We start from the raw sequence: 8,838 nt of genomic DNA on the forward strand, positions 1-8,838 counted from the left end.
GAAGAAGAAGGAATTGAAATCTACTTTAATGTGCAACACTTAATGACCTTTTTATTATACTGCACTCAACAAATCCAACATATTTAAAAAAAAATACAACTAATAAAAACTAAACTAAGACAAAGCATTTCACCAAAAAGTAGAAAAAATAAAAATTAACTGAATTAAAAAAAAAATCATTTTAACTCATTCATTACCAGCCAATTCTGGACCAAGTATGAAAAGACGTTTAAAAACGTCTTTGGGAGTGAATGAGTTAAGATTAAAAAAAAATAAAAATCCCAAACTATTACACCCGAATATAACATATAAATTTGATGTGGGTAGCAACAAGCTACTGTTACCCTGTTTGAATTAATTAAGTGACTTTTTGGATAAGTTGCACTTGTCAGAGGAGTTTTAACATTCCCTTTATTAGAATATTTAGAATATTTTGGTTATTGCATTCACGCCATTACATTGTGCGACGTTCTGTTTGCTATTTGGCTTTTCATCCATAGGCATTTATTTTTGCTTTCACATACCAATTAATTACTATCTAATTTCAGACCGTCCACTATTTTAAAAAAGAAAAATAAGTCGGTAATTGTGCAAAAGTTCGTCGGTAACCGAGATGTTTGGGATACTCATTTTTTACTTTGACTTGAGTGATCATTTTAAAGTCACCGTACGCATAATCGAGGACAATTTTTGGGCTATTCTACCCATCTTTGGTTCCAACCACATCAACTCACGGTCACCCATCCGTAATTGCTAAGTGGTAGTAAGAGAACACGGTGTATCAGAATTCAACTTGCACGCAAGGGTATTTTTAAAGTCACGGTTCCTTTTGTGTGTGTGCATACTCGCATTGTTCTTTGGTGAAATGAATGGAAAACAAACACACGCTGACCTAGATACGGCAGCGGCCAGCCTCTGTTCTGCTGACCAACAGCAAAATGACAAACTCCAAAGCAGGAAAATGCTACAAGACTATTATTTCCCCTCATTCACAAAAAAAAGTTTTTTTTTTTTACCTTGCATAACTCGATATGATCTTTAAATATCACTCCATGTGTTTACTTGTGTGTACATACTTGAATACGGATTTAGAGGGATGCTAAATCCAAATGAATTAGTTCATAGCCAATATTAATATCAAGTGTCGTGTTCAATTCTGTCGCCTTGTCAACGACTGACCTAAATATTTACTCCACAATGCAGATGTGACTTGTGTCATGTGCGTTGCTGCGGGGAGGAAGGAAGGCCTGCGACTCGTTTATTGTCTTGGCCTAATTATTCCGTTGATGGACCGACTTTATTTTTAGTGGTATCAGGTGATGATTTGCTAAACAGATCGGGCGGATTAGCTTCAACCCATTTCGGAAATACACGGAGAACCACGTGAAGTTGATTACTGTTAAGTGGCCTTGAAGGGAACTGAGTGCGTTGTGACCACTGGTTTAACTTTAATCCCCATACATGTGTGTTACGCTACGCCATTTTTAAAAATTTGAGCTGCTAACAAATGGAAACAAGGTGAATTCAAAGAAATATGTCATGATAGGGCGGCCCGGTGGTCACAGTGCATAGGTACCGGGTTCAATTCCAGCTGCGGCCTCCCTGTGTGGGGTTTGCATGTTCTCCGTGGGTTTTCTCCGGGTACTCCGGTTTCCTCCCACATTCCAAAAACATGCATGGCAGGCTGATTGAACACTAGAAATTGTCCCTAGGTGTGAGTGTGAGCGCGGATGTTTGTTTGTCTCTGTGTGCCATGCGATTGGCTGGCAACCGGTTCAGGGTGTCCCCCACCTGCTGCCCGAAGACAGCTGGGATAGGCTCCAGCACCCCCCGCGACCCTTGTGAGGATAAGCGGATCAGAAAATGGATGGATGATAGTCATGAGCTCATCAGAATTTGTGTTGTCAAAACGAGATGCAATAGAGCACAGGTGTCAAAGCCAAGGCCCGGGGGCCAGATCTGGCCCGCCACATCATTTTATGTGGCCCGCGAAAGCAAATCAAACATGTCAAGTCCCATGATGCTTGCTGAAGTCTGAACCAAAATTTCAAATTGTCAAATGTAATCCACAATAACAGTCATTATTCTTGACTTCTGATTTTTAAAATAGTTATCCATTCACTTGTTGTGCGCTGTGTATGTAATATGTGGAGGTGATTAAACATTTATAATAGTTTCCCAAAATTCTGGCGACAATGTGACCCGCGACAAAAATGAGTTTGACACCCCTCCAATAGAGGAAAGAAAAAAAAACATTGCTGAGGAAATTGCTTTTTGGGTTGCGTCCCCTTCGGTGGACAGATTACAAGCATTGAGAAAGTAGCTGCGTAATTCATCAGAAATGGCGTTTGCTCACTAGAGGGGAAACGGTGAAGGAAATGACCAGCAAGCAGGTGAAGTGGAAAGTGTCAAAACAGGATTCGAGTTGAAAACCCTGAAGCTCAAAAAGATTCAAAGCCGCCCGGTTGAAAGAGACAACTTTGCAGCTGACAAATCATCACGATAATCGCAAATTATTAGCTGTGGACGTGCATATTTACTCATTTGTGATCTCGTGTCCGAATTTCCATTTCGCAATATTGGTTGTGCATGCGAAAGCTGTCTGGGGAGATAATCCATCATGCTGAGCGCATCGATGCATCGGAGGCATGGATGGCTGCTCATTGTGTGGTATGCATGCGGTGAGAGCGAGAGAGGGGGGAAATCTGATTACGGGGTAGGGTTGAGACCTGTGCCAAGCCACCGCAAACGTAAACACACACCCATGCGTCATGCGCTGTGGGTGTAAATAGAGTTTTATCTCCCCGGCAAATTCATTCCGGCACACCTGACTGCATTAGCCGGCGATTCAAGACTCATTCCCTCCCACTGGAGATAATGAAGCCCAATTTCCAATTTAATTTCCGACCTATCTTTCTTTTATTTTGTTTTGCGCCCCACCCCGCCCCCACCCTCACTTCCACGAGCCCTCCTTTTGCCCGGTGTGATCCAATTAACTAAGCATACGTCCAAGCAGAAAGTGCAGAATAATAGTGCTCAGTGGCTAATTTGATTTTAATCCAAAAAAAAAAACCACAAACAAAGGGACATCGTTTTTCAAGCCGTTCAAGCCGAGCGAATCAGATTGCGATCGCTGCGCGGCAAAGCGCGGCGGTCCCTTGCCTCATTGAAAAGTAAGAATGATAATCGGTTCATGGCTGGCATAGCAGCATGACATGAATTTGATGGTACCGAAGCTCGTAAAAGGCGCCATCAAATCTGGGTGTTATTTACCCGAATGCTAATAAAAGTGTCAGGCTTCCCCTTTTAATGCTACGTTTCACTCATCGAATATGGATATTTTGCATTGACCTTGGCTTACAATGGACAATTACGCAGGCGTAGGTGCTGCGGTACGATGACGTTGCGATTGATGGATTCGGAACAGCGCTCCTTTACATCATTCTCTCCCGAGCGGCACATGTGAAGTTGTCGGAGACCCGCGAACGGTGATCTGGCATCCCACTGTCCCTTTGTGCTGCGCTGATGCAGAAAGAAAAAGTTCACTGGAGGACAACGGCTCCTTAGACGACGGACAAAGACTCGAATGTGTGTCGGTATTTGATCGCAGGTGAGGAGTGAAGGCCGACTGGGATAAGGCGAGTGAAAGAGTGGGGGAGGGAACGAGGGGGGGGCTGGTCTCTGTCTTGAGGCTTTGTCGACATCAACAGCCGGCAAGCCAACTTGTGTGAGCAAGAAAAGAACACATTTTTCCAGGTACTTCGGGGGCGCAAAAACAAATGCAAGACATCCTGAGGAATGAATGACAAGAGCCCAAGGTAGGCAAATGACGCTTTTTTTCCCCCAAGCCACTCGGTTTGTGGATTACCGACGGCATCATGTGCCAACACGAGATGGAAATTATTGTTTATGCGCTCCAACAGATGCTCACCTCGGCCGAGCAGATCCCGCGTTCATTCGAGCCGACTTGTTTGGGAGTGTCGTGATCCCGTTTCTTGTGTCTGCAGTAGGTGGCAGACGAGTGCCTTCCCTTCCGTCTGCCCACCTGCTGCCAAGTGACCATGAGTTATATTTGTCGGATTATTAAGCGGTTTTTTTCTAGTCCACTCGCTCTCGTCTTAAGTCGTTCTTGTTCTCTTAGTTCAACTATTTTTAGTATACAGTCTTTTCTTCGCCATTGGATGTTGCCTTTCTTTTGTCAAGTGAATTGGACTCTCGACGCTTCCGTTGGTATCCACGGGTGAATTATTCCCTTGCCTTTTGCAAGCGCTTTTTGTTCATGTATTACTTTTTTCGTGGTTATTCTTCACCAGCGATCTGCCGGTGCGCTTTTTGTGAATAAATCAATTTTTCGTAACGGACTTTTGTCTGGTGTCTACGTGATTCGTTTTGAACCTGACAGGTGGTGTTTAACTTCCTGTCACCCCTAATCAGAGACGCACCCCTAAACCGTAAAACTGATGCAAACCGCGACGGATAACAAGAAGCATTGAAGTCCCACAAAAAATAAAAAATAAAAAGACTGTACAACCGACCCTGTATCGGACAGGAATTTAAACACTAATCTCCTGCCAAAAGCTGTTACTCTTTGACATGGCAGGCTTAACGCTGACACACCTTCGCAAACTCGGAATAGAAGCGTCAAAAAAAAAATCAGCGAAAAGAAGTGGAATTGTTGCTCGGAGGTGGGGTGAGGGAGGGAGAAAAGTTTCTAAAAATGACTGAAAGCTGCATCCTTTTCCTCACTTCCTTCAATTGTACTGAACCAGAAGCATCAAATACAAAAGGGCCCACGGCGGAGCTCGAACTTTTGGTGTCAAAACATATTCCTTGCATTATTCCCATGGCCCGACACACTCGGGGCTCACCTTTTGGTGTGAAAACTTCCGCGATCACTCGCCGTTTACATTTTCCCTGCCAATGAGCCCGCGGAAGAGCGGTTTCAGCAAAGCGGCGTTTCCGGGGGATTTTTGCGAGCCAGCATCGACAGACGGCAACGAAACCAACCTAACCCGCCGCTCTTTGATTAATGGTTGAACTGCAGACTAACCGAGTGAATGTTATAAGCACCGTTCTGGCGGTTTGACTCAATGTTCTCCGGCTTCATTTCAACCCGAGTCGTACTCGGGGCCCCCCGTGAGGATTGGGAAAATATCCGGTGTCGAGCCAAATAAGAAGTTTGACCTGAGGTCAGTGCATAAGAGCATAATTAGGAAACGGAAAGGAAAGTGATAAGTTTGTGCAGAAGAAAAAAATAAAAAACCCAGACGTGCAGTTGGCCCACCTGTCAACAGATGGCAGTGTTCAGTCTGAGATGGCGAAAGAGAGCATCGAGACTGCCCCTCACCTTGGGAGACCAACAAAACCGGGTGTGGCTGTGGCCTCACCTCCATATTACCGCCATTTAGCAGCTCTTAGCCCGTGAGACAAGCGTTAAGGAATCAGCTGGTCCTTCAGAAAGAAAAAAAAAAAAACGTATGAAAAGGCTGCAGGGGAGACAACAGACTTGGGAGGAAAAAAGATGAGCAGGAGACAGACGGAGGAGGAAGTGGAGGCGGAGGTGGAGGAGGAGGGCGTCACAGATTGTGGATGCCAGGGAAAAGGTCAGCTGCCTCCTCAGCATTTCTCTTCAATCAACTGTGAGGAAACGGTGGCCTGGATAAAACCACCACCGGTATATATTTACAGGGATGTCGAGCATTTCATCTCCGGCGCTCCTGAGGGGGGAGGCAGAGACGCTCGGGGAAAAAGTGGAGAACACAACATTGCACTCGTGCACTGAAGCCGTGATCTAAAGGGAGTAGAAAATGAGAAAAATGATATTTGCAGATGCCAGGATTTATTAAGTTAGCTTGCGCAGGCTGAATGACACTGAGAATATTAAATAGCCTTTTTTTTTTTTAAATCCAAGTGAAGATTCAAGGGTATGATCCAAATCTTCTGCTAAGCTGACTCGAATCAAATAACATCACTCGCGGGAGAGCAAACGCGAAGAATCGGTATTTTCTGCCGATCTATCCTTTCAGTTCAAACTATTTCAATCAATTCCTGACCAGATTTCATTCCGTCACATTCAAACCAACAGTGGGCTCCCACCCACTCACTCCACACTGAGAGAAGCTGCGAGTAAATATTCCGGTTGAACCACCAACAGGAACCGCAGAACAATCCCTCTCAGCATTAAAACATGTGTATAATAGGGTCTCCTCGAAGGTCACTTGACAGTGCCAAAACCACAAACCCCGCTACAAAAAGTACAGTATGTCTTCAGTTTTTTGGGTTTTTTTTGCTGACTTAATGTATTACATATAAAGGTGAGGAAAAAGCCTGACAGAGACTCTTGTAAGCGAACGCAAATTCCCTCAAAATGACGACAAGGGCGGGATCCATTAAGGGGGGGCGTCAGCACGTTACTGGCATTTCACGATCAAAGCTCGTCTCTTATTTCATTCCATTAGAGTACGAGTGTGTGTGTGTGTGTGTGTGTGTGTGTGTGTCTTGGATTATAAAACCCTGACGAACATCGTGGTTCACCGGGGAAGAGCGAATACTAATCCGCATAACATTTACAACCTGAATTTTCATATTGAATGAAATTGGGGTTTTTTCTGAATTGAAACTTTTTTTTTTCTTTTTTATGTCCAATCAGATTTCATCCTTCTATGCCATTTCAATCCAACCTACAACGGGCCTTCGGAATCAGTCAGCAAAACTGATACAACTGTTTTGCAATGGGACAGTTTAAGGTCGGTAACCCAAAATGTTGAAGGAGCCATGTTGGACAAAAAAAAACAAAAAGCAAATATGTCTGGAGCCGCAAAAAAACAAAAGCCGTCTATAATATAATAATAATAATACATTTTATTTATAAGCCTTGTAATGAAGACTTATATAATCTATGTTAACCTATTATCAAAATGACAAAGTTGGCTACAAATACTATATTTTTTCCTCCTACATAAACCATATTTAAAAACAAAAAATATATTTCCCTCCCCCCATCTTTTTCCATTTTCAAACATTTTTGAAAAAGCTCCGGGGAGCCACTAGGGTGGCGCAAAAGAGTAACATGCGGCTCTGGAGTCGGGGGTTGCCGACCCCCGGTTTAACCAATCATATTGAACATGTTTCTTCATAGGCCTAGAGGACTGGCCCTCATTAACTCATTCAGTACCGGTCAATTCTGGACCAAATCTGAAAAGACGTTTAAAAACGTCTTTGGAAGTGAGTGAGTTAATAGCGACAACTTTCCGTCCTCTGATTGGTTGAGCTTCCCCACTCATGTCTAAATTTCAACACGTCGCAAACAATGACTCATTGACATTTTTCCCAAAGGGTGAAGAAAAGGCAGGGGTGGGAAAGCAGAGTGGGGTGAAAGTAATACAGAGGTGAACCTGTGACTGGTCCAGCGGTGGCTGCTGTGGTCGGGGATTATATGAAGGATGCAAGAGAGAGAATCGAATGGCCGCTGACAGTATGGACAAACGCCGCTGTGTGCGAGTCGATTGCTTTTGCGGACGCTGCTGCGCTTTGGGACGGCGGCGGAGAGGAGAGAGGAAATGTGCTGGTTTGCAGGGTTACAATTTACACCGTGGTCTCCGTCCCAGATCCCGAGTTCGTGACCCCCGCCTTCCCAACAAACGACTTTTTGAGTTGCCTCTAATTTGACGGGCCCCATATTTTGGCCCTAATGTTTAGCCGTGCTCCAGGGCAGTTTTCTTTGCCGTTGTTATTTTAGCGGAACTAACAAAACACATACTTAACTTGTCACTACTATGAAGCTTTAACAGCCCCCCCCCACACCCCTGCCCCCAAAATGACTGAAAATAGTGAAAAATGCAGTTTGATTAAGAATGCAGAGCTGCCTGGTAGAAGAAACACAGAGTGTATAATTTATAGCCGCTCCATGACATTGGGAAAAAAACCTCAAATGGCATACCAATTAAGTTATTTTCTCTGGTTTTCAGAGGCCCCCGTGATTATTTGGGATGGAGGTGGTGCAGGGAGGTCTGAGGCCTGGAGATGCTCTCCTTTGGTCCAGGCGACTGCCGCCATCTCGGGTTGCTGCATCGCTTATTCCGAGACGTCGGTGTGTTTGTGTAACTGGGCGTGTGGGACTCCGAGTTTGCTTATGTATCTTCCGATGATTATGCGTGCGGCGGTGAGAAAGACGCGCATTCTCCCCTGTCCAAACACAAGTCACCCTTAATTAGTGATCCCGGCCGGGGACGGGGGGGGGCTTTTCGGTGTCTCTGACGGCAGGTGATTGACAGCCGCTGACACCATACAGATGTGGGAGGACGTGGGAGTGTGCGGGCGCACACCAAAGGCTCGTTTTCCGGCGTTAATGCAACGCAGACCTTAAACTGCGCGCATGACTGCCGTCGCAACGTACAGTATGCCTCCGTGCACCGCAGTGAAGCCAATCATGACAGTGTCAGAAGAGTTAAGATGATGAACGCAGATGAGAACCATTCAGAGTCACAAGAAAATCTCACTTCGAAGACCTCCTCAACTCCACCAACACGTCTTCCTTGGAGGAAGCAGAGTCTGAGGACCCTGAGGTGGGCTCTCCTATCTCTGTGGTTGAAGTCACCGATGTGGTTAAAAAGCTCCTCGGTGGCAGGGCCCCAGGGGTGGATGAGATCCGCCCGGAGTTCCTCAGGGCTCTGGATGTTGTGGGGCTGTCCTGGTTGACACGCCTCTGCAACATCGCGTGGTCAACGGGGAGAGTGCCTCTGGATTGGCAGACCGGGGTGGTAGTCCCTCTTTTTAAAAAGGGGGACCGGAGGGTGTGTTCCAACTACAGAGGGATCACACTCCTCAGCCTCCCTGGTA

Source organism: Hippocampus guttulatus, chromosome 22 (genome assembly GCF_054856545.1).
Source record: "Hippocampus guttulatus isolate MCC_2025c chromosome 22, RoL_Hgut_1.0, whole genome shotgun sequence".
NCBI classification, from domain to species: domain Eukaryota; kingdom Metazoa; phylum Chordata; class Actinopteri; order Syngnathiformes; family Syngnathidae; genus Hippocampus; species Hippocampus guttulatus.